We start from the raw sequence: 21,846 nt of genomic DNA, 5'->3' as shown, positions 1-21,846 counted from the left end.
TCTTGTGTCTCTGTGTATATTTGCATGTGTGTGTCTGTTTGTGTATTTGTTTCTGTGTATGTATGTATGTGCATAACTGTATGTCTTTATGTTTGTATTGGTATGTGTGTGGGTGAGTGTTTGTGTGTGTGTGTGTGTGTGTGTGTGTGTGTGTGTGTGTGTCTGTGTTCATATGTGCCTGTATACAGGCCTGACCTTGCTGGCCTTGATGGCTTATGCTTTCCTCCATCTCTCTGTAAATTGTTTTGTGGGGGCAGGAACTCACAGAATATGAATTTCATCAATTTTGCTTAATTACCTGACCAATCAGCTTTGAGGATTCTCTGGGATCTGATTGCCCAGGCTGGGATTACAGACTTCTGTTGTCATGGTTGACTTTTCATATGACTGACAGGATCTGATCTCAGGTCTTCATTTTGTGAGACAAGTCTTTATTTACCATGCCATCTCCCTAGGGCATAAAACACCATGAAAATTAATACAAAGCAATACCTTTCTTTCTGAAGTGGGTTGGCTTTTAGTTCCAACCCTAAGTACTTTCCTCTTCTCATGAAATGTCTCTGGGAGAGATGAGATGTACCCTGTTTGTAAAATGAGATGGAATTGTTGAGGTTGCTGCCATGTTCTCAGATGCATTCAGTCTTTGCTGTTGGCTTGTCATGTTTCCCCCTGAACCTTACATTTCGTTTTGTGCCCTAATATAATGAACAAGACATTTCGTTTTGTGCCCTAATATAAACATAATCCTAGCACTAGAATCATTACAGTTATTGGAGAATATGTTCATTTATGTAACCATAATCTGTGATTTCAGAGCATCTATTTTGCCTATATTGTCTAAGGTATTTTAAATAGTTCACTGATAATTAGTAAAAGGGGATTGCATGAAGTATGCTGATAAGCACCATAACTGGTTCTGCATATCACTGTAGCAGTCTGCTTTTATATTGTGTGGATGCTTTTATATTGTCTGCTCACGTGAAGCTGAGGTGAATGAAGAAGGACCTTTCTTTTAATAATTGACATTTATAGTCTCATTTCTTTTTCTCCCAAAGAAGTTCTTAGCTTTCCAACAGGCTTGACACCAAAATTACCAACATGAAATATAAGCACATAAATTCTGTGGAATATCTATGATCTGGTTGTCACATGTGTGTCCAGGATGACAGTAAATAGCTATGCTATGATCAGAAATATGTGCACATAAATTGTATCTGCAAGAAAGACTACAACAAAGGTACTCTTTTGTCCTTCCAGATCCTTCTTGAATCACTATATTAAGATGGATTATTACGAGATAGAGGTCAGACTCTAGAACACCAAATCAAATCACAAAGCACAAGAAGCCCTCAGGGTAGGGGATTGGATTAAGGATCCCAGATTTGACATATGCAAAAGAGTAACTGGAAACAAAATCAGCAGGATGCAAGCAAAGTCAGGACAACGGACACGGGTATTTTCAAAAGATACTTCAAAATAATAATAAAATGTGTTTTCCTTGTGCATTTTTCTTGTTTTGCCAAGCTTCCAATGTTAGGCACTGGAGTAGTGCTGAAACATAGTTGAAATATAATAGAAAGAACAGTGCAGATTGTTGCTGAATTAATACTTCTCTACTGGAATATAAATGGTGAAAGATTAATATCAAAGAAGCCATAAATAAATAAACAAATAAATAACAATAAAGAAAAATAATATGGTAAATTGACAAAATCTTACCTACAATTGTTATATTTTCCACCCTCTTTTGAACCCTAAAAATTTATTCTGTTATCAATTTAAGTAAACATTATTCACTTCCTTAGGCAATATAGCATATTAGTTGTACTTTATATTTTCCCCATAAAATGTGCTTAAACACATATAAGCTTATAGTCCACAATAAATATAAATATGTCATTATTATCTAACTTGGTTTTCATTGCAGTTTGGCTACATATAATTAGCATTAAAATAGTCAAAGAAAAGTCACAATTCATTTTTCCAAACATGTAAAATAAAATGATGCTACTGTATATATAGATATTTAGCAGCCTACTGGGACATGGTTGACCTACCACAAATACCCAAGCAAGGATGCTTGAATCACACTTAGAAAGAGAAACAAAATAGTCATAGGAGGCAAAGGGAGGGAGAGAAGTTGGTAGGAGAGAGGAGGAGGGAATGGGGAGGCAGGTTCACTTGCAGGGAGAAACAAGAGAGAGGGCCAGAGGGCAAGAAGAAAGAAGGGAAGTCTGCAGCGGTCTATATGACAGTGTGTGAGAGGGGGTGGAGTCTCTAGGAAGTCCCAGAGATCCGGATAGGTTAGGTTCCCAGAAGTCAATGGAGGTAACCTAAACCCAGAATCCTGACTGTAGGAATATGGAACCTGAAAAGACCCTCTCCCTGTAGCCAGGCAGAAATCCAAGTGGCAGAATAAGTACACTAACCCACCCACCAAACTTTTGACTTAGAATTTGTCCTCTCTACAAGAAGGGCAGGAATGGAGCAGAGACTGAAGGAAAGGCCAAATAAAACCTGCCCAGTTTGCAAGCCATCCCATGGGCAAACACTAATTCCTGACATTATTAATGATACTCTGTTATGCTTGCAGCCAAGAGCCTAAAAGAACTGTTCTCTGGGAGGCTCTATACAGCAGCTGACTGACACAAATAAAGATAACCTCAGACAAACAGTGGATGGAGCTCAGGCACAGTTGATCCACTTGAACTTGGGCTTTGAGAAAGGCAATAAATATTGATCCATTTACATTCTTCTACCTGTAGACTTCCAGTTTAATGAGCACCATTTGCCAAAGATACATTCCTTATTTCATTGCATATTTCTGTTTTCTTTTTAATCAAACTTGTATATCCATAGGTATGTGAGTTTATGACCAGGTCTTCAATTCAATTGATTGATCACTGTGCCTAGTTTTGTGCATGTTGTATATGTGTGGATCTGTTTGTGTGTGTGTGTGTGTGTGTGTGTGTGTGTGTGTGTGTGTGTCTATGTGTATACCATATTGTTTATAGTTCTGACTGAGTTATATCCAATTAAATTGTGACCAAGAACATTCTATGGGAATACCCAAACAACCCAGGCTGTTGCCAAGACAACAGGTTGCTCTCCACAAACTGACAGCAAAGCCCCAAGGCTGGAGACAACACTCATAATTTATCAAGCACAGAGAGGATGAGTTGATGACTCTGTAGAACTTTAACCCCAATCAATGTTCTAATGTCTATGGCATAGAAAAGCTAACAAAAGAGAAAAGTAAACACCAAGTCAAACACAAAACTTTTTTAAAAAGCTTTTATTGGATATTCTCTGTATTTACATTTTCAAATAGTATCCCCTTTCCTCTCACTCCCATTCCCCAACCCCCTCCACTTGTTTCCATGAAGGAACTCCCTCTCTCAACCACCCTGTCCAACTCTGTGCCTTGGCATTCCCCTACAGTGGGAAAATGCACCTTCACTGTACAAAAGGTGTCTTCTCCCATTGATGCCAGACAATGCCATCCTCTGCTACATATGCACCTGGAGCCATGGGTCTCTTCATGTATGCTCAATGATTGGTGTTTTGGTCCCTGGGTGTTATGCAGGGTTTGTTTGATTGATAATGTTGTTCTTCCCATGAGGTTGCCAACCCTTTCAGTTCCTTCATTGATGACCCCATGTTCAGTCTTATGGTTAGCTGCAAGCATCCTCAACTATATCTGTATGACTCTGGCAGAACCTCTAAGAAGGCATCCATATCTGATTCCTGCCAGTAAGTACTTCTTGGCAACAGCAATAGTGCTTCGGTTTGGTGGCTTCCTATGGGGTGGATTCCCTGGTGATGTAGTCTCTGAATGATCTTTTTTTCAGTTCCTGATCCCCTATTTGTCCTGTGGGTAGGCTGTGAGTCCTGATGGTAGTAGGCCAGCTCTAAGCACAAAACTTTTGACTAATAATCTGTCCTACATTTAAAACATGCTATGACATTGATAGCAAAAGCCTTGTGGAAGTAACCAACTGATGCTAGATTTTACTTAATCTCCATTCCGAGAGATCAAACTCATAAATGACACTGCTTGGGCTACCCAGAAGAAGAATATAAATACCTCAGAGCTAGAACTACAGTAAAATAAAATACTACTGAGAAAAAATACACAAAGATGTAACAATAACATGACTTTGAATGATACTCAGCTATACCCATAGCTCTCTCCTATTATCACGGAGCCATCCTCCTGCAACAGAGGTGAAAAAATACAGAGACCCACAAAGAGGCATTATACTAAGAGAATGACCTTCGAATGTGCAGCTCTAAATGAGACATCTCCATAAAGTCCCTCAGAGCTCAGGGAACTGTAGAGAAGAGGATTCAGAGGAAGTTGAGTAGAGAGAAGACCCTCAAAGTTACTGAGAAAAGCTCATTCAAACTCATAGACTTTAAAGCAGCAGGAACAGGACCTGCACAGGTCTGTACAAGGTCCTCTGCTTATACAGCACAGCCTTTAGTCTAGCACTATAGCGGGACTCCAGAATGTCTAAACAAGTGAGCCTCTGATTCTTGTGCCTTCTCTTGGAGCTCCTTTACATTTTTTGTTGATTCCTTTTGCCCAACTTGGATATGGTGGTGGCTTTGATTTTATCTCAGTATTTTCTTTTGTCATGTTTAATAGCTATCTTCCTGGAAAGGTGTTTGATCTTTTCTCATGAGAGTTAGAAAGGGAATAGAAATGGATAGGAAAAATGGTGGAGAGAAATGAATAGATAGATAGATGAAGAGAGAGAGAGAGAGAGAGAGAGAGAGAGAGAGAGAGAGAGAGAGAGAGAGAGAGAGAGAGAGAGAGAGAGAGAGAGATTGAGCAGTAAGACAGAAAGTAAAAGAGGACAAGTTAAGGAAGAAGGCTAGATCACATGTGAAAAATTCTTAAATAATTTGTAAAAAGCAAATACATGTTAAAACATAAATTAGTATAAAGATCTTTTTTGGGTTTACTTCTTTTTGTAGGAGAGGTCGGTGAATTTCAGACTGAGAAAAACCTCGAAGAGCTTTTACTAGCACACATTTAGACGTGTGAGGCAGCAGGCAGTCGTATAAAAGATGGACAAGTAGATGTTCCTAGGGAGTTGGTTAAGAAAAGGAAAGTGATTTATTTTATCCTGTCCTCTCCTAGTGTAAGTGCCTAACAGGGAAGCACATTTGCTGTATTGAAGACTTTAGTCAGAGTGCACCATTTGGAATATAGAGACAACCATTTCTGTCCACATTTATGGCATAACTCTTCCCATGAACAGATCGAGAAACGGGGGACATATTTTAGCCAAGCAATTAATCTGACTGCATTTCTAAAAATGCACGACCTACTGAACTTCCAGTCATGCCTGTGATGCTTCCCTCGTTAATATAAGTGCCCTGACAATTCAAAGGATGGATCAGACAGAAAAAGCAAATAGAGGAGATGGTAGAACAAGATCATGTTGGCATTGAGGACATTAGAGGAGATACATACATGTTAAAGGCCACTTTAAACTGAGTTCAAAAAGTAAAAGGCATGTTAGAAATTGAAAATGGATACAAAAGAAACGAATAGAATGAAGAACATAACTAGCCTAATAAGGAAAAGAAAAAGAAGAAAATATTACATTAAAGGGACTAAAAAATGAAGTATAAAAAAAAATTCAAGAAATTCTAAATCTGACTAGTAAGACTTCCTGTAAGATATAAAAATGGAATGGGAATGAGAATATCCATGAAGTAAAAGAAAGAGGAGGCAAAGGGAAAAATAACAATAAACAATCAACAAGTTGTTCTATTTATCTGATTTCACACCATTGAGCCAACTGAGGCTGGGAGGCTGGGAACTCCTGGCTATCCAGGGCTGTGGAATAAAATCCTGTCTCAAAGTAAAACAAGGAACAATAGTCTCCAAGAAATTCAAGAAAAAAGAAAATGAAAAACCATTGTGCCTAATTTTTACACACCAAGAAAACTTTGACTAATTCCAGGTTACATCTTGTTTTACATGTACTTTATGCTCATTGTAACTAGTAAGGTCTTAATGCACACTATCAAACCTTTAAAAAAAATCAAGTACTGACAAAAATGTATTCATATACTATTATGTAAAAATGCTTAAAATCTGTACATTTATCTTTGTTTTTTAAAGTAAAGTTGTTCAATTAAAAAAATAATCTCCAAGAAGGAAGAGCATGGATTTCCATCACTGAAGACCCATAAATATGCTAAGCCAGCAAAATAAAGCTAAACACACTGTTTGCATTAATTTTCCCTTTAGGAGATAAAGGTTTAAAGGCTTATGAAAATACATCATGGGGATGGTGAGACAGTAGGGGGGTTGGGGGGAGGTTGGTCACTGTGCATCCAAATTTAAGTACGAGAGGACATTGTTGGTACTCAACTACCTTTCTTGTTCTTATCTCCCTCGTGGTTAGGGTAGATCGTTCTGTCTCTGTTAGCTTAACCCAGTTACTCCTCCACAGGGATAGCTGGAAACTAACTGAAACTGGACAGCCTCACATGGGCAAACCTGGAGACTGGTCAAATTCTAGGTGTTGTCAACTTGATCTTCAGTATCAGCCGCCAAACCCAACAGCCTATACTGAGCGAAGTTTCTGTTACACTTTGGATGTTGGTAACCTGACTAGGAGTGATTCCCTGGAAACACAGATGTTGTAGTGACCGTGGAGACAAATGGTAGGACCTTTAAGATGTGAACCCTGGAAGTAGGTCATAGGCCACAGCTGCGGTAGTTTAGTGTTAGTTGATATGGTTTTCATGGGGTCCAGAGTTTGTTCTCAGGACAGGGCTGCTATTAAAAAAAATAAACCAAAGAGGCAAAATGGGAAAGATCAAGCTGACCTCATTCCTTTGCACGTGTTTCTGCCACTGTGAAGTTGTCTCATGGAAGCTCTCACTAGAGTCAAGCTGGTGCTCACAGCTTGCCTTTGAACATGGTGAGCTATGGGCTGTGGGACTTTTTATTCTTCAAAAGACTCTCAATCAATAGGTACTTGTTATACTAAAGGAAAATAGAACGATGCAGTTTCCAAATGGGCTGCAAGCACACAATTAAGGTTCCAGGGTGAAATTTGTCATAAAATTAATGTCATTTTCTGCATCGAAACACAGCAAAACTGGATTTGTCTCTGGTGGTCTTACCTGGTCTAACTGCAAAGACCCCAGGCAGCACTTTGTCCTTTGGTCTGACATAAGAGGTCTAACTGCTTTTTTGTTTGTTTGTTTGTTTTTTGGGGTTTTTTTTGTTTTGTTTTTTTTTCTGTTTCTTTTTTTTTTTTTTAAGAGAGGATGCCTTGCCATGTAATCCAGACACCTCCAAGTTATGATTGACTTTCCTCAGCTTCCTGATCGTGGAAGTTAAATGTTTGAATTATAATTCCAGGTTGACATCAAATTTATTGAATCTATAGTTTTGCTTCCCACAGCCCTCGCTGCTGTGTCTTCTCCAGGGTACCTCCCACGTGATCCTTCAGTGCTTGTCCCTTGGTTAGACTGCCACGTGACATATAGCAGCATTCTAGCTATCAATCTCTCTCCATTGTATTAAGACATTCCTTCAGCCTTAGGTCAGCACACCTTCCTTCACTAAGGAAGTACATAGGAGATAATTAAAACACGAATGTATGTCAAAGAGTAATTAGATATAAAGGATGGAGTATAAGAATGACATCAGATCAGTCAATGAAAATATGGAAAAAAGAATATAAGATAATATTTTCAACATTGAAAGGATAAGTATATTTTGCAAACTAAAAGTCCTTTATTCACTCTGACTCGGATGCACATCAAAGCAGCAAAAAGAACTTGTATGCTTTTTAAGCAATAGAAAATTAAATTTCCTGTTCCTTTCATACAGGAATCTGAAAATCATTTGTAAAGGAAATAAACCAGAATAGATAAACTGTGGTCTCAGAAACAGAATGCCCATCATATTATAAGCCTGAAGAACTGGACAATTATGGAATGAAGGAGAGTCTGTGTGACAGTCCCACAATAGCCTGAGTGCACAGTCCGTAAGTGACACAGAGGTCTCCGGTAGAAAATCATGCAGAAACAAGCATGCTTCAAAGGAGGTGGATGCTTTGGTGATAGAAACATTATTGTTTTTCCTTTCTGAAAAGCACTTCTTTAGTATATTTAGCAACAACTGAGCCCTTAATAGTAAAACTGATTTTACTAATGGAGTGGTAAGAGGTGTGTTCTACTTAACCAAACACATAGCAGAGTCAAAAAAAAAAAAAAAAAAAAAAAAAAAATGCCTGTCTGTGGCACAGTATTGGATGCAGCACCCAGTGGTAGGTTCTACCTCCCAGGCCCATCCATTTTTCCAGTCAATTCCATATTTAGCTTTTCTTTATTGCTGAACATAGTTTCACTTTGTATGGGTATGACATTTGTCATTAGCCATTCATCTTTTGATAGGAACACAAGCTAATTGCATCTTCTTTGATATTGTGCTGGGAGCTGAAGTACACATGTGCAAGAATCTCTGTGGCAGGATATATAGATCCCTTTACATATTTTCACAGCAGTGGAAATGGTGGGTCACATGTTAGGTCTATTTTTAACGGATTGAGAAGCCATAGTTTCATTGTGGTTATACCTGCTGAACCCCACAGAAGTAAATAATGTTGATGCCTTTTCTAAGTCATTGCCAGTGCTTGGTGTGGGTCGTGATTGGCTTTCTTTCTTTCTTTTTCTTCCTTCCTTCCTTCCTTTCTTCCTTCCTTCCTTTATTTTTTCTTTTTGGACACTAACCATTCTGATTGTGGTGAGAATATTTATTACTGATTCCTTTCAAGCATTAACAAGTGGTTGATGAAGTACGGCTGGCAAACATATTATGTTTCCCTGTGGGCTGTTTGCTCTATTTACAGGTTTATTGGCAGTACAGAAACACCTTAATTTTATACAATTCCAGTTGTTAAACCTCAGGATTGTTTCCTTTGCTATTTGTGTCCTATTAAGGCCATCATTGCCTGGGGTGGTATCTTGAAGTATTTTAAGTGTGTTTTCTTTTATTGATTTCAGTATTTCTTGTCTTTAATAAAGATATTTGATTCAGAATTAATGCCTCTGTAGATCAGTGTTTCTCAACCTTCCTACTGCTCTGACCATTGAATACACTTCCTCATGTGACAGTGACCTCCAGTGACCTCCACACCATACAATTGTTTTTGTTGCTCCTCCACAACAGTGATTTTGTTACTGCTTTGAATCACAATGTGAGTAAACAAGAGGTGACCCCTATGGAATAGTCATGTGACCCCCCCAAAGGGGGTTGCCACCCATAGGTTGAGAACTGTTGCTGTACATATTTGAACTTGATATCATTCTCTGCAAATAGATAGGCAGGTTTTTCCAGTGCCTTCCAATGAGTGAGCTCTCCTTCCCCTGCCCCACCCCCACTCCACAGTATTCATACCTGCTTCTGTTCCAGACCAACTCTGTGTCACCATGGTTCTGCAGTATAATTTGAAGACCGTTTTATAGGATATCTACAACATCATGGTTATTTTGGTAACTTATATTTACACATGAATTATAGGATTTGTTCTAGTTTCGTGAAGAATGCCATTGGAACTTAGATGAATATCACATCATACTCTGAAATGACATTTGGTGATATGGCAGTTTTCAGAACATCGATTCTGTCAGTCAGCCTACAGGAAGTCTTTCCATTATCTACTGACTACATCAATTATATTTTTATATTATATATTATAGAGGACTTTTCATTCCTTGGTTAGGTTTATTCCTAGATACTTTATTTTTAAGATACTGAATTAGATATTTTTCCTGTTTTTTTTTTCCTCAAAAAGTTTGCAATTTTATTCAAAATAGCTATTTTTTCTATTTTTCTTTTATTTTTGAGATTCTAATGTACTTAAACCGTTTCTCTATTCCCTTTCTTCTCTCTAAAGTCTCATAAATACCCTCCTTTATCTCGTTCAAATTGTGTTGTGTCTTTCATTTTTAATGAGTTGTCAGATGTTTAAACATGATGTTGTCCTCAGCAAATCAGTAGACAATTCAGATTTTTTTTGTGCTGTTTCTGAGTATTTATCTTGTATTATTGTCATAGTATAACGTCAAGTGCTACATTGAGAGTAAAAAGAAAGGGCTTCCTTGGCTCATTACACTGGTTTAGAGGAAATGATTTCAGTCTTTTACCACTTAGCATATTGTTAGCTATCTGTTCCTCATACATAAACTTCATTATCTTCAGTTCTTCTTTCTAAGTCTAAATTTCTTCCAGTTTTTGTCATGAAGAAATGCTGAAGTATATTTCATGATTGTTCTGCATGTATTGATATGACCAATGTTGTCTTTAAATCTATTTTATCTTGTTTACATAAATCACATACTCTTTGAATTTTTGCACCAGAACTAAATTGGTTGTGAGATATAATCATCTTATTGTGGTTTTAATTCATTGCATATATATCATATAGAAAAAAAATTAAGCCTATACCTATAAGATAAATTTCTTTGTAGTTTACTTCTTTTCTTATATCTTTACTTGTATTAGCAATTTAGAATCTTCATGTGTGAAAACAAAACCTTGTTTTCACAGCAACATCCATCCAGTGACTCCGTTTAGCTCAGCTCTGTCAATTGGAAGGAAAGGGGAGTCATTCTCTTGCTGGATATCTCACTGGTGATTTCCCACATGCATCTTTATGTACCATATGAAAGCCTGGTGCTTGTGAAGACCAGAAGCCAATACCGCATCCCATGCAACTGGAGTTCTAGATGACTGTGAGTTGCCCTATGAATACTGAGACTAGAGTGTACTACTAGGGGCCTCTGGAAGAGCATCCTGTTCTCTTATTTTCCATCTCTTTAACTCCAGGCCATAATTTTTCTATATATTTTCATGTTCCCTCTCCTCTAAGCTGCTTTTTCACAGTCATATCCATCCCTTTCTGAATCCCCTGCAGTCATCCCTCATGTTCTTCGGTGGGAGAGAGAGCTAACAACAATCACCATAATGGCCATGGCATGTGAGGCCCCAAGGCTGGCAGTAGTGGTACCTGCCACTAGATAGTCAGAGTCTGTTCACAGGAGAAGTCTGTCCTCAGCCGACTGGTAGGAGCATCAGTTGGCAGTGGGGCTGTATCCCCTCTCTTCCTTCTTTTAGCATTCATTTAAACAAAGCATCCCATATGCTATCCTACCAAGAAATTCATGGGAACATTTTAATAAGAAATCTGTAGCACTGAGAGATGAGTTCGAAAAGAAATCATACCAAGATGGGCATATTTCTTAGTTCAGCATTCAACATTATTAGAAAAACCATCATGGAAACAAAACAAATGTTTTTAAGGAAAAACGGACTCATTAATATCTTGCACAGAATACAGAGGCTTTGAGTCAAATAACAGTAAAATCTTACAGTAGGAAGTTGATCACTGATGTCTAATCAATTAAAAAGATGTCATAGTGTGTTACTTACTTTTTGTTGCTGAAATTGCTCTACCATAATGTCACTCAGAAGCACACTGAGATCTTATTTATTATCTACCTAGGGTGTGTTTACATGTGACAATGTTGAGTATGTATGTCAATATCACCTTACATATCAATCCTCACTTCTGCCTTATTTGAGATGGGGATTCTTATCTGCCATTGTATATCTTTTAGTAGCTGGCGAGGAAGACTCCAGACATTTTCTTGTCTCTACCTCCTATCTTGCCCTAGGAGTACTATGATTACAGGGGAAAAAAACCAAAACAAAAACAAAAACTTATTTCACCATATGGGTTCCACGGATATGAAATATGGTATTCTATGCAGAATATTATACAGATTATTGGTGTTTGGTGGTAAACACTTCACCCAATGTGCCATCTCTCTAGCCGTGAGGATGAATATATTTGGGTTCATGATTTCAGAAGATTTAGTCTTTTGTGGCAGCGAAGTCATGGCAGCAGGAACATCTCAGTCCAAACTGGTAGAGGTGAAAATGCCAAGGCATATTCTAGCAGCCATCAAGGGAGGAGTGGATGACCTAGAGTGGGTGGGCTGAGCTATTACAACCAAAGAACAGTCTACAGTGCTCCCCCTATTCTAGTCAGGGCCCATTTCTCAAAGGTCCTTTAGCTACCCAGAAGAACAGCTTTGGCTGAGCATGATGTGTTCCAACACATTAATGGGTAGAGAGCATTTTACATTCAACTATATTTATATTTTCTATCCTGTAGAGACAGTCACTGAACAATTTACTTTGATTTTGAGCTTCTTTGAACTTATGATTTGACTTAGATTTGCATAGCAAGCCATAGAGATAAACATTTATTAATTTTTAATTCTTACTTCAGAAAAATTATTTTAATATGGTTTTGTCTATTTGTATAGAATAATTATTAAGTGTATAACCATTTTTCTATATGCTTTATTATTGAAAATATCTCATGGTCAAACTTACTAGTTAGCAACTTGATGTTTTCTATTACATTTTCTGGTGAAAAGATTTATAAATACAGTTGTTTTCACTATGACATGTTTTGGAGTATTAATTCTAAATTTCCTTTAAAAAAGTAACTTTGCTTCCTTTTAGTGCTTTGGTTTATTTCCCTCCAGCTCATATGGTAAATTAATTGGAATCTTCTTAAGAATCGTTACTCGGCTCTCATTAAGAATACCCTTTTGAGATCAAATTATGTTGAAAATAAAATGGTTCTTGAGATCTAATTTATCTGCAGTTTACAGCAATCGGAAGACTAATTTATCTAATGATGATCAGTATAAATCTCAAGGTCACAGATGGTGATGTGTGACTAATATTTTTTATGTTGTATTTCTGAATATCCTAGTAAAAAGTGAAAATATGTAACTCACATGATGTGTCATTAAAAATGTATTGCAAACTTTTGCTTAAAAAGTGTTCCTGTAGAAAAAAAATTTGTGTTTTGTTCTTCTTCTAAGAAAGACTGAGGCATCCACATTCTAGCTTTTCTTCCTTTTGAGCTTCATAAGATCTGTGAATTGGTTCTTGGGGATGCCTCCTCAGAGGCTCTGCCAGAGCCATACTGATACAGATGTGCATGCTCACAGCTAACAGTGAGACTCAGCTTGGGGACCCTAATGAAGGAGCTAGAAAAAGGACTGAAGGAGCTGAAAGGTTCTACAACCCCATGGGAAGACAACATCTTCAACCAACCACACCCTCCAGAAATCCCAGGGAATAAAACACCAACCAATGAGTACACATAGAGAGACCCCTGGCTCCAGGTGCATATGCAGCAGAGGATGGCATTCTCTGACATCAGTGGGAGGAGAGGCCTTTGGTCCAGTGAAAGCTCCTAGGAACAGCAAGGTCAGACTGGGTGGTTGGGAGAGTGAGTACCTTATGGAAGTATGGAGACTGGGAGGGGGATGGGAGAGGGAGGAATGGGGGAAAACATTTGAGATGTAAATATAGAGAATATCCAATAAAATGAAAATAATTTAAAAAGAAAACACTTTAAATGCCTGATGGTTCACGTGGAGTTTAATAAAATGCTGCATGGATATCCAGTGTGAGAGGTGAACTTACACTTCTACATCTGGAAACTAGACATCGCCCAAGTGACTAATGGATTCTAATTTATTCACAATTTGACATCCAAATCATCTCACTTTTGACTTTTCACATGTAATTATTCCTCCTTATTAGCGGAGAAATATCATTTCATTTTAACTGCACAATTGCCATTACATTTAAAATGATATATTGTCGTTTTTTAAGGCTTTGTTCATGTTGAGCTGGGCCTGCTGGTATATGTTTGGAATTGTGGTTAAACTAATCATGGGCTGGTATACTGAAGCAGTGGCTAAGGAAGGGGAAGCCTATGCACAGGGGCCTCTGCAAAGCTGTGTATTGGAGGAACATCATTATGGAATCCTCCAGGGAGCTGTGCCCATCGGAGAGAATCATAAATCCCGAGTAATGTTGGTAATAGAGCAGGTATCCTAAGGGACAGAAAATACAAGTTTGTACCCAAAGCCTCCTTGGGGGTAATGGCATATCAAAAGAAAGCTGGGAATTATACTGTCAGATTACACAGAAATTTCTTTTATTACTTCAAAGGATTTTAGTTCAGATAAACCTAAGGCATTTTTGTGAACTAGAAAATCAATTTAGGGTATTCACTTGTTTTTGGAACAATTGTGTAATTCTTATTGATATGAGAAAAATATTTCAAACCTAAATGGAATACATTCTTTTAAAAAAAATCATAATGGGAAAGACATAAAAATATGTTAGATCCCAAAATAATCTCCAAATAGATAATTAGATTAAATAGTAATCTTAATCAAAACAAGGATTTTATTACTTACTCATTTCACTTTTCCAACAAAGTGGATGTTTAGAAAACAGTCTACTCCCTATCCAAACCTCTTTCCTCATCACCGGGCCTGGGAAGGGTACAATCCTGAATCAACCACCAATCAGGAGCCCACTGGCAGACCCAGATGACCTCTACACAGTGCTATTTCCCCAAAGCAGGGATTGAGCCCATTTACCCCTGAGATGACCCCCAAAACCCAGAGAGCCCACGTGTTGCTAAGATGAGCAATTAAGTGACAGAGAAATGGAAGAGAAAGAGAAACAGAATGCTATGTACATGATGAAGAGAGGCAGAGCTGGAAACGAGGGTAGCGAGGGGCAGACAGCCTGATGTGAGTAACCAGCAATGCCAACCAAGGCCATGATGAGGTTCTGGCCTGTGCTGGATCAAAGACCATGTCTGGGTCCATATCCCTGCAGCAGGAGCAGAAGGGGAGGTGGAACGGGTGGTCTCTCACCACTGAAGGCCAGGCAGATATCCCTACTCAGGGCTGCTATCAGAACTGGTCATGCACCTTGCCTGTGCATCACGGGAGGGCTGGCCCCAAAGGCATTAGAGCAGAACTGCTTCTCCCTCTTGCCAGTTTTGGCACTGAATGACCCAACTGGGCAGGACTGGAGAGCTCACCCTGATGTGGGTGTGGGAGGGTTGGCAAGATGGCCAAATCAGTTACTACCAAAGCCAGTTCCACGTCTTTGTGCTGGCCTGCTCCGTCTACTCCATTGATGATATCCTGGAACATGTAAGGGGTCCTACAGATCCAAAGCTGCAGGATCCCCATGACACATCAGAATAACAGGATGTCTTAGAGCAGTCCTTATGAGGATAAATCACAGGCTGGGAACCAGACCAATGATTCATTGTAACAAACATTTGCAAACAAAAAAGTTTGGACAAAAGAGACTATATGGTGGAACACACCCTTACACACTATAGCTTCCAGAGAAAGATTTGTTTTTTACTTTTGAGGGGAAAGTTGCAAAGGAAGAGGTCAGGCTCTTGGGAATGGGAAGATGAGTGAGACTGGAGTGAATGGTATAACAATCACAAAAATATTAATAAAAAGGTTAAATAAAACAGTAAAATGGCTTTGCTACCACTTAATGAATTTGGGGTGTGTAATTTGGAGTGTTAAATGAGATGTTAAATGTGAAGTTTTATGCTCTGGTAGTTGTCTGGTAAAGTTATTTTATTTTTGACAAGGTCCCACATACCTTTGAACTTTGAATGCCCCTGCCCCAGCTTTCTTCCTGCAGGTTTGCAGCTCTATACCACCACACCCACTAAAGAGAGCTATTTTAGTTCTTTTTTAAAAAATCTCAAATAATGTTAAGTCTTACAGAATAAATTATGTTACAGAGAAATTTAAAGGATTATATCAATACTTCAGTGTGATATATAAAACTTAAACAATATATGATATACTTGAAATAGTATATAGAAATACAATCTAATATAATAATAGATTATGATTTAATGGAGATAGAAAATATGTTAATGATAATCTTGGTTAATAATCTTTATAAAGCATCATAAAGCAGTATTATAATATTTATATCACAAATCAATAGACTACAACAGCAAGTCCATCATTACAAACTGGAAATTATGGTCTGTATACACAATGGATGGTATTCAGCTGTAAGAAGAGGGAAATTTGCAGGAAAGAGTGAAACTGGGAAATATTATATTGTTGAGTAATTATATTGAGAAAGTCAAGCTCAACGTGTTTTTTTATTTGTGTAGGCCATAAAGAAACATATTATCTTGTACCCTCATTAAAATATAATAAGAAGAAAAATGTTAGAATGGAGGTATTTTGCATAAGTGAACAGAGACACTTATTAATGGAAACTCTTGATTTCTTTTCTGTCTCTACCATGCTATGTAGACTGAGGAAGACCCAGAACCTCCGGGGCCATGTGAGCCATCACCACTGTCACATTGATAAGCCCCACAAGCTCCCGGGAGACCATGGGATGCTGAAGACCTGCATCACCACAGGATGCATGTTGATAAGAATCACCCAGGTTACTTCGGGAACATTGGTATGAAGCATTATCACTTGAAGAGGAACCAGAACTTCTGCCCAACTGTCAACCTGGGTAAATTATGGACATTGGTCAGCGAGCAGACATGGGTTAATGCAGCAAAAAAAGCAAGACTGGAGCTGCTCCAATCATTGATGTTGTTCTATCAGGCTACTGCAAGTTCTGGGAAAGGGTAAGCTCCCCAAGCAACCGGTCATCATGAGATTCTTCAGCAGAAGAGCTGTAGAGATTAAGGGTGTTAGAGGCACCTTAAAGCCACTTTGGAGGTTAATTAAATGGTAACACTTCTAAATAAATAAATAGAAAACTTTGTGTTGGTATGGGATAATTCCCCCATGAGATATTGATCGGGAAGGTACCAGAAACTGACCAACACATTGCAGGCTACTGAGGTTGCTATAGGTGTCCACCAAAACTAGATGGCAGGAACCTACTGTTGAAGGTACCACACTCTTTAACTACAGGGCATAAAGAAAACAACTTGTGACTCAAGTAGATGATTCCTTCTTTGTGGGTAGTTTTCTTAGTGCCAGGAGATGCTGTTCAGGTTGCTCTGAAATAAAAGTCACCAACAGTTTTACACATTGGTGAACCTTGGGGATTACAATAACTTGAAAATAAAACATGCCCATTGGTACAGGGATGCCGTGGGTATCACAGTGATAACCACCTTCTCTCTGAGTGGATTTGAGGTTCACGACACAAGAAGGAACTGGTACCTAGTACTTTGACCTTGGTCAAGAACAGGTCTGTGAAATTATAGGCTCTAAGTGCTTTTGTTTGGCTAAATGGATATGTTTTCCTACTGTCTTATAAGTATTTTTAAATCCACAGACATCTATTTATAAAAGAGGCTTATTTTTTAACAATGGACAGTGATCAATTAAGAGATGTACAACTGGTTCAGTTATTGAGAAAACGTGATGTTCATGTGCGTCTAATTTATTCTCTCTCTCTCTCTCTCTCTCTCTCTCTCTCTCTCTCTCTCTCTCTCTCTCTCTCTCTCTCTCTCTCTCACACACACACACACACACACAATTTTGAAATTCTGATCACCTACATCTTTTCCTCCTTGAAGCAGAAGCATCCAAGTCTTTATTCTACTCTGAAAAATTATTGACAGTTATTTTCAGGAGGGACAGTGGTTTTGTTTTCTTCAACTGCATAGTACTCACTTATACGTTGCATTTGCTCTAGCAAATAACTCTAATTATGTTCAAACAACCCTACTAAAGCGTACTGACTCATACGAAGATAGGATGGCCTTGTTGTACATCAATGGGAGGAGAAGCCTTTGGTCCTGGGTAGCTTTCATGCCTCAGGGTAGGGAAATGTCAAGGCAGAAAGGCAGGAGTGGGTGGATGGGTGGGTGGAGTAGCACCCTCATAGTAGCAGGTGAAGGAGAGAGGATGGGATGGATGTTTCCAGAGGTAAAATTGGGAAAGGGAATAACATTTGAAATCTAAATGTATAAAATATCCAATTAAAAGAAAGACATTAAAATGGAGAGGCACCTGTTGAAAAGAAGGGCCCCAGTGAAGCCCATTGTTTAACTACAAATATCTATTAAAAGCAGACCTTCATTGTCTTATTTAATTTAGTAATCACTAAAGACCCAAAATTCTGTCCTGGAAATGGGTGGTGACTAAGAAATAAAGGTGATAATTTATTCAATCATTTTCCTCAGTAATCTTTGCTGCCATTTTTTTTTTTTTTTGAGAAGCAAACCACAAAGATGTGTTCTCACAAATTTTATGTTTTAGATCCCCCAAAATAACCTTGACATTAAGTGCTATTTCTAATCCGTGTGAAAATGAGACATACTAGTCATTGTCTTATAAAACATTATTGTCAATGCTTTATTACCTTTTGCCCACCACTTTGCCCTTCTCTGCTCTGTGTATTCAATACTCGTAGAAAGCAAAGTGTTTAATGTGCTGATCAGCTAATACTGAGTTCATGTTCTTGAAGGAGACAAAAAATGTCCTGTTTAATTTACATGCACATATGATGGTAGGTACATTTAGTTTTTTTTTCCCTTTCAATTCACGAAGACTCCAACTCTCTATCAAAGATAATATTCCCACTTTCATTCTGTGATCTTGCTCACATGAAACGCTTGGGTGAAGAAGATAAAAGGGCCACTATTTCACAACTGTACCATGGGGAATTGTGGTGAGAAATAGTTTTTCAAAGGCATGATGACAGATGCCATTAAAAGGCACAAGCTGTTAAACCTAGAGCCTCATATGTGCCTTGTTCTTGATTTCTAAATTTATCCCAGGTTGTTTTCAGAACTTAAAAACACAGCCATGGGAGGCTTGTGATTAGAAAAACTTTTTGAAGTTCACAATAAGAACAGCTGGTCCAAAGACCAGGATGAATTCTGAAAGAAGTTTGAAGTAAATGCAAAAGAGTGATTGGGGTAGCTTTTGGCAAATAGCAAAAGAAACTGTCAGCGATTTGTTCCAAGTGTCAAGTATCATTCAGATGTCATATGAATCTTTAGAATCAATGTATCAATTATCCTTCTTCTTGTAGGGATAATTAGCTACAAGATCTTCCCACCTATTTATTTATCTCTTGTAGAGATAAAGCTACATGATTACTTGAGGAGTTTGGAATAGAGAGTATCAGGTTGGGAAAACATAACATAAAAGTAACTCATGGACAATAATTTGAGGGACGATGTGTAAGATCACATTAATGTGTTGTATTAGTCAAGGTTCTCTAGAGTCACAGAACTTATGGGTAATCTTTATATAATAAGGTATTTGTTCGTGACTTACAGTCTGTTGTCCAAATCCCCAGCAATGGTTGGCAGCAACTATGAATGGAAGTGCAAGGATTTAGCCAATGCTCAGTCCCACAAGGCAAGCAGGCAAAGAGAGAGAGCTTTCCTTCTTCCAATGTCCTTATGTAAGTCTCCAACAGTAGGTGTGTCTCAGATTAAAGGTATATACCACCACACCTGGATCTGGGACTTACTTTGTTCCAGATGACCTTGAGCTGAGAGATCTCCTTACCTTAGTGTCCTATGATCCATTACCTTTATGCCTCAAGATCAAGATCAAAGATGAGCCTACCAATCCTGGATTGTGGCTCATTCCAGATACAGTCAAGTTGACAACCAGGAATTGCCACTACATGCATCATACAGAATAACCAAGCACAGATATAAAACTCTATATCTTACATCAATTTAAAATCTGCTTCCCACTATTTGTTTTACTCAAGTAAGAATGTGTGATCTACCATCTTATTAGTTTTAAGTCATAATAATACTGACATTGTGCCCTTCAGAGAAATCGCTAAAATTTAGCCTTTTTCCACATTAATGTTTTCCTTAGGTAGAATAACAACTCCTCATTTCTATGCCCCAGCTGCTGGCAACTAACTTCAAAATTTACAACTGCATCAAATGCATCTCAGAAATAGGAAAAAGGAACTGTTCATTTATCAATAGCTTCTTTCAGTCTCAATGTCCTCTAGGTTTAATAATTCTGTCAATTATGAAACAACAACAACAATTGAATAACATTACATTTACTCATATGTCTTTTCTATTTTCATTTATGTGATGATAGGTATTTGAGTTTCAGCTGTTATCAACAGTGTGGTAGTGAACAAAAGATGGCAGATATTTCATTAAATGAAATCCTTTCTTTAGGGATTATTTTAGGTACCTGGCACTTATGTTTTTTCCATATGGAGGTGAAAATTTGCACTTATAAAGATCTATGCAAAATTATGTTAGAATCTTGGTGGAGATTGTGTTGAATTTATAGATTGTTTTTGGCAAAGTAGCCATCTTTACTATATTAATCAAACTGTTCATGAACATGATAGATCTTTTCATATTTTGACTGACATTTCTTTAATTTTTCTTCAATGTTTGAACATATTTTTATCATACAAGTCTTTCACTTGCAAGATTAGAGTTAACCAAGATATTTTATACCAATTGAGGCTATTGAGAAAGTTATTTCCTTAATTTCTTTCTCAGTTCATTTGTCATTTGTGTATAGGAGGGATACTGATTTTTTGTGAGTTAATTTCGTATCCAGATAGTTTAATGAAAGTGTTTATCAGCTAAATACCATACTTGTGGAATTTCTATGATCACTTATAGTGACATATAATCTTCCAAGAATGTGGGAGTGTACTTTTACATCTTACTTTCCAATTTTATTACCTTGATCTCCTTCATTAGTCTTATTGCTCTAAATAAGTCTTCTAGTATTACACTGAAAATTTATAAATAGGTAACATTTTCCTGTTACAGACGTTTAGAGAATTGATTTGTGTTTTGTTGTGGTAAAAATAAAAAAAGTGGCAGCCACCAGTTCCTGAGTGTTCTTATTCCAAACAGTGTCATAGTCAGTGAGCCACAGACCCCAGAGCCGCACCCTTGCTGCTTCTCTACCACACCCCTTTCACACACCATAGCCTTTGTGGGCTCTTACCATACCTGGCATATGCATAGTTTTCTGCAAGCTGTTCTAGCTCGGCACCATGCCAAACTAACCGCTTACCTCTCCAGTCACCCTCTCCTAGCTGTCTCTCTGTCAGCCGGAACTCTGCTCCCATTCCCTGCAGCCCAGTAAAATCAAAGCTCTAAGAGGTTATAATTTATCAATCAAATTTATGTGTTAAATTCTCAATTCACAATTCATCCACACAATAAACTAACAACTAGTTGACAAAGATATAATCCGCCCACCTATATAACAAAGGTTAACCTATAGAAACCCTTAAAATATTCATATCTACCGAGGGCCAATTAAGACCCCTGGATCTAGATCCTGCTCAGGCTCCATCTTAATTCTCCCTCCACCCTCTTCACTCCTGCATTATAAAAACTTTGTCCTTGCCAAGCTCTCTATTGTCCAATCATGCATCTCCTTGACCTAACAAGTGCAAGTCCTCACCTGCCTGTAGACATCACCTATAGTCTCTTGAGGGTTAGGTAACTCTTCTCAGACAAAACTCAGACCCAGCAATCTCCTGCTGTATATATGATGGAAACCTCATATCAGCTGGGTGTATATATGCAGCTTGGTTGGTGGTCCAGGTTATGAGAGATCTCAGGCGTCCAGATTAATTGAAATTGCTGGTCCTACTACTGAGTTGCCCTCTTCCTCAACTTCTAGCTTTTCCAAAATTCAACAACAAGGATCAGCAGCTTCTGTCCATTGTTGGGTGTAAATATCTGCATCTGACGCTTTCAGCTGCTTGTTCAGCATTTCCTGAGACAGTGATGATAGGCCCTTTATTGTGAGTGCTGCATAGCCTCGGTAATAGTGTCAGGCCTTGGGGCTTCCGCTTGTGCTGGATCCCACTTTGGGCCTACTGCTGGACTCTTTTCCTCAGCCTTTTCTCCATTTTTGTCCCATTAGTTCTTTCAGACGGGAACAATATGGGTCAGAGTTTTTGACTGTGGG

At 38.2% G+C, this 21,846-nt stretch overlaps 1 pseudogene across 1 annotated transcript; it reads left to right on the top strand.

The window, feature by feature from the left end:
* The first annotated feature begins 16,231 nt into the window (after positions 1 to 16,231).
* On the top strand, positions 16,232 to 16,684 carry LOC308435771 (large ribosomal subunit protein uL15-like; annotated as a pseudogene). Its single transcript has one exon. The product of its transcript is annotated as a large ribosomal subunit protein uL15-like (transcript).
* Positions 16,685 to 21,846: the final 5,162 nt, after the last annotated feature.

The sequence above is a fragment of the Micromys minutus genome (assembly GCF_963924665.1).
Source record: "Micromys minutus genome assembly, chromosome: 23".
Lineage (NCBI taxonomy): Eukaryota > Metazoa > Chordata > Mammalia > Rodentia > Muridae > Micromys > Micromys minutus.
Note: the sequence above shows the minus strand (reverse complement) of the source record. Positions and strands in the feature narration are given on the sequence as shown.